Source organism: Panthera leo, chromosome A1 (assembly GCF_018350215.1).
Source record: "Panthera leo isolate Ple1 chromosome A1, P.leo_Ple1_pat1.1, whole genome shotgun sequence".
In the NCBI taxonomy this organism is placed as follows: domain Eukaryota; kingdom Metazoa; phylum Chordata; class Mammalia; order Carnivora; family Felidae; genus Panthera; species Panthera leo.
The window spans coordinates 12,952,488-12,957,793 of NC_056679.1; the positions used below are offsets into that span (position 1 = coordinate 12,952,488).

Here is a 5,306-nt window from a genome sequence, read left to right on the forward strand (position 1 = left end):
AAAATAAGTCAAGGGACTCACAAAACAAAAGGATGTAAAGTCTATAATTACGTACATTAAATGTGGAAGGAGTAAAAATTTAGTGCTTTTATAATCAGTTCAAACTTAAGCAACCATCAACTTAACACAGACTGCTATATACATAAGATGTTATATATGAACCTAATGGTGACCACAAATAAAAAACCTATAATAGATACACAAAAAATAAAGAGAAAGGAATACAAGCATACCACAAAAGAAAGCTATAAAACCACAAGGTAAGAGAGCAAGAGAAGAAAGGAATAGAGAATTACAAAAACAACTGTGGAACAAGTAACAGACTGGCAATAAATACATACGTATCAATAATTACTTTGGATATAAGTGGACTAAATGCTCCAATCAAAAGACCTAGGGTGACTGAATGTATAAAAAAGCAAAACTCATTTATATGCTGCCTACATAGGGACTCATTTTAGACCTAAGGACACATGCAGATTGAAAGTGAAGGGCTAGAAAAACATTTATATGCAAATGAAAGTGGAAAGAAAGCAGGGGTAGCAGTACTTATATTGGACACAGAACACATTAAAACAAGGACTGTAATAATAGACAAAAATGGACATCAGATAATAATAATAAAAGCAATAATCCAACAAGAGGATATGACAATTGTAAATATTTATGCATCAAACATGAAAGCACTTAAATACATAAAGCAACTATTAACAGACTAAAGGAAGAAATGAACAATAATACAATAATAGCGGAGGACTTTAGCAGCCTACTTACATCAATGGATAGATCATTCAGACAGAAAATCAACAGGGAAACTGTGGTTTTGAATGATGATACATTGGACTGATGGGCCTAACAGATATATTCAGAACATTCCATTCAAAAACAATAGAATACACATACTTTTCAAGTGCACATGGAACATTCTCCAGAATGGATCACATGTTATATCACAAAGCAAATATCAATGAATTCAAAAAGACTGAAATATCATGCATCTTTTCCAACCCCAACAGTATGAAACTAGAAATCCATCACAAGAAAAAATCTGGGAAAAACACAAATACATGGAGGTTAAATAGCAAGCTACTAAAGAACGAATGAATCAACCATGAGATCAAAGGGGAAATAAAAAAATACATGGAGACAAATGAAAATGAAAGCACAATGGTCCAAAATCTTTGGGATGCAGAAATGGCTGTCTTAACAGGGAAGGTTATAGCAATACAAGTCTACTTAAAGAAACAAGAAAAAGCTCAAACAACCTAAACTTACACCTAAAGAAGATAGAGAAAGAAGAAAAAACAAAACCCAAATCCAGTAGAAGGAAGGAAATAATAAAGAGTGGAGGAGAAATAAATGAAATAAAAACAAACAAACAAACAAAACCACCCCGAAACAATTGAACAGATTAATGAAACAGGAACTGGTTCTTTGAAAAGATAAACAAAATTGATAAACCTTTAGCCTAACTCATCAAGAAAGAAAGAGAGAGAGGACTCAAATGATAAACCTTTAGCCTAACTCATCAAGAAAGAAAGAGAGAGAGGACTCAAATGAAAAAAAAAAAAATAAATGAAGGGAGACAAATAACAACTGACACCAGAGGATTACAAAGGATTATAAGAGAATATTATAAAAATTGTATGTCAACAAATTCAACAACCTAAAGGAAATGGATAAATTCTTGGAAACATGTAGCTTTCCAAAATGGAATCAGGAAGAAATAGAAAATTTGAACAGACTCAATTATTAGCAATGAAATTGAATCATTAATAAGAATAATCCCAACAAACAAAAGCCCAGGTGAATTCTACCAATATTTAAAGAGTTAATACATATTCCTCTTAAACTATTCCAAAAAATGGAAGAGGAAAGAAAGCTTCCAAATTCATTCTATGAAGCCAGAATTACCCTTGTACCAAAACTGCACAAAGACACTGTTAAAAAAGGAAACTAAAGGCCACTATCTCTGGTGAACATAGATATAAAAATGCTTAACAAAATATTAGCAAACCGAATCCAACAATATATTAAAAAAATAATTCGCCTCAGTCAAGTGGGATTTATTCCAGGGATGCAAGGGTGGTTCAGTAGTCACAAATCAAACAACCTGATCCATCATATTAATAAGAGAAAGGATAAAAAACATATGATCATCTTAATAGATGCATAAAAGCCATTTGACAAAATGCAGCATCCATTCATGATTAAAAAACTCTCAATGAAGTAGGTTTAGATGGAAAATACCTCAACATAATTGAAACCATATATATGTGAAAAACTCACAGTTAACATCATACTCAATGGTGGAAAACAGCTTTTTTTTTCCTAAGGTCTGGAATAAGATGAGGATGTCCACTCCCATCAACTTTTATTCAGTATAGTACTAGACGTCCTAGCCACAGCAATCAGACAAGAAAAAGAAATAAAAGTCACCTCAATTGGTAACTAAGTAAAACTTTTATTATTTGTAGATGACATACTATGTAGAAAACTGTAAAGACTCCACCAAAACACTGCTAGAATTGGTTATGAATTCAGTAAAGTCACAGGATATAAAATTAATATACAGAAATCTGTTGCATTTCTATGCATTAATAATAAAGTAGCAGAAAAATTAATAAAACTCCCATTTACAACTGCACCAAAAATAACATACATAGGAATAAACTTTATCAAGGAGGTGAAAGACCTGTACTCCAAAATCTATAAAACATTGATGAAAGAAATTAAAGATGACACAACAAATGGCAAGACATTCCATGTCATTGTCTGGAAGAACCAATGTTGTTAAAATGCCATACTGTCTTAAGCAATCTACAGATTTAATGCAATCCCCATCAAAACACTAACAACATTTTTCACTAAACTAAAACAAATATCTTAAAATTTGTATGGAACCACAAAAAACCCCGAATAGCCAAAGCAATCATGAGAAAGAAGAACAAAGCTGGAAGTATTACAATCTCAGCTTTCAAGATATACTACAAAGATGTAGTAATCAAAACAATATGCAACTTGCACCAAAAAATAGACGTATAGATCAATAGAACACAATGAGAGCCCAGAAATAAACCCAAGCTTGTATGGCCAATTAATCTATGAAAAAGGAGGCAAAAATATGCAAAAGGGAAAAGATAGTCTTTTCGACAAATGGTGCTGGGAGAATTGGACAGCTGTGTGCAAAAGAATGAAACTGGACCATTTTTTTTATGCAAAAAATAAATTCAAAATGGTTTAAAGACCTAAATGTGAGAACTGAAATCATAAAACTCCTTTAAGAAAACATAGGCAGTAATTTCTTTGATATCAGCCATAGAAACATTTTTCTAGATATGTCTCCTTTTGGCAAGAGGAACAAAAGCAAAATTAAACTATTGGATTTACATTAAATAAAGAAAAACCTTTTGCACAGCTAAGGAAACCATCAACAAGACAAAAACCATCAACAAGACAACCATCAACCTACTGAATGAGAGAAAATATTTGGAAATCATAAAATCAATAAGGGGCTAATATCCAAAATATATTAAGAACATATATAACTCAGTAACAAAAAACCCAAATAATCTAAATTAAAAAATTGGAAGATGATCTGAATAGACATTTTTCTAATGAAGACATACAAATGGCCAACTGACACATGAAAAGATGCTCAACATTACTAATGATCAAGGAAGTGCAAATTAAAACCACAATAAGATATCACCTTACATCTATCAGAATGGCTAAAATAAAAAAAAAAAAAACAAGAAAGAGCAAGTGTTGAAAAGGATGTGGAGAATAAGGAACCCCTCGCTCACTGTTGGTAGAAATGCAAACTGGTATGGCCACTGTAGAAACAGTATGAAGAATCCTCAAAAAAATTAAAAATAGAATTACCATATGATCCAGTAATTCTACTACTAGGTATTTACTCAAAGAAAATGAAAACACTAATTCAAAAAGATATATGATTATTGAAGCATTATTTACAATAGCCAAGATATGGAAGCAACTCAAGTATCCATCAATAGAATAATGACTAAAGACATGTTACACACACATGTGCACGCGCGCGCGCGTACACACACACACACTGGAATATCACTCAGACCAAAAACTAAATAAATAAGTAAACTCTTGCCATTTGTGACAACATGATGGACTCAGAGTATAATGCTAAGTGAAATAAGTCAGACAGAGAATGACAAATACCATATGATTTCACTCATATATAAAATTTAATAAACAAAAATTTTTTTTTTTTAAAATATGGAACGCTTCACGAATTTGCGTGTCATCCTTGCGCAGGGGCCATGCTAATCTTCTCTGTATCGTTCCAATTTTAGTATATGTGCTGCCGAAGCGAGCACAAACAAAAAAATTTTTAAAAAAACCTGAAAAACAGGCTCTTAAGTTCAGAGAACAAACTGGTGGTCCCCAGAGGGGAGGTGGATGGGAGGATGGGTGAACTAAATAAAGGGGATTAAGATTACACTTATCTTGATGAGCACTGAGAAATAGATAGAATTGTTGAATCATTATACTGTACACCTGAAACTAATAAAACACTGTTTGTTAATTATACTTCAATTAAAAAGATAGTATTTGTATTTGTATTTGTATTTCAATTAATCAGTTTGTATTGAGAATCCCAGAAGCATAGTGATAACAGAAGTAACCATATTAAGTCTCAATTTTTTATAATCTAAATAGGTATTATAAATTCCAGGCTATCTTTTTTAATATTTTAAATTATAGTATAATTTACCTATAATGAAATAGGCTGATTTAAGAATGTGATTTTATCTAGTTGAAAAATGTATATGTTCATATAACCTACAAGTCTATCAATATATACAGTATTTCCAACTTCTTAACACCTTTGTGCCCCTTTGCAGATAATCACAAGCACCCCACCAAGCAACAACTTATCTGATTTCTATCCCCATTGATTAGTTTTGCATGCTCCAGAACTACATATGGATGGAATCCCACACAGAGCATGTACCTTTGTGAGTTTAGCTTTTTTCACTCAGCATAATGCTTTTGAATTTTACCTACATTCTTGTATGTAGTTTACTTTTATTGCTGAATAGTATCCCATTGTATGAATATACCACTATTTATCCCATTGCCTGTCTTTTAAAGATAAATTCAGTAAAGTTTTTCAGCAAAATCTTTAGACTTTTAGTTTGACCCACAAGTAAAAGTGGAATCCTAAAGAATTAGAAGTGTTTTTGACCTTAATTAACCTGATAATTAACTTACAAGTTTCATCTCATTTTGCAAATGTGTTCATAGCCAGTCATCATAGCATT

The 5,306-nt window shown here is 31.8% G+C and overlaps 1 non-coding gene across 1 annotated transcript; it reads right to left on the reverse strand.

Moving 5' to 3' along the window:
* Positions 1-4,251: 4,251 nt before the first annotated feature.
* LOC122202380 lies at positions 4,252-4,358 on the reverse strand. Its single transcript, XR_006194626.1, has one exon. It is a non-coding gene; the product is annotated as a U6 spliceosomal RNA (small nuclear RNA).
* Between the last annotated feature and the right edge of the window lie 948 nt (positions 4,359-5,306).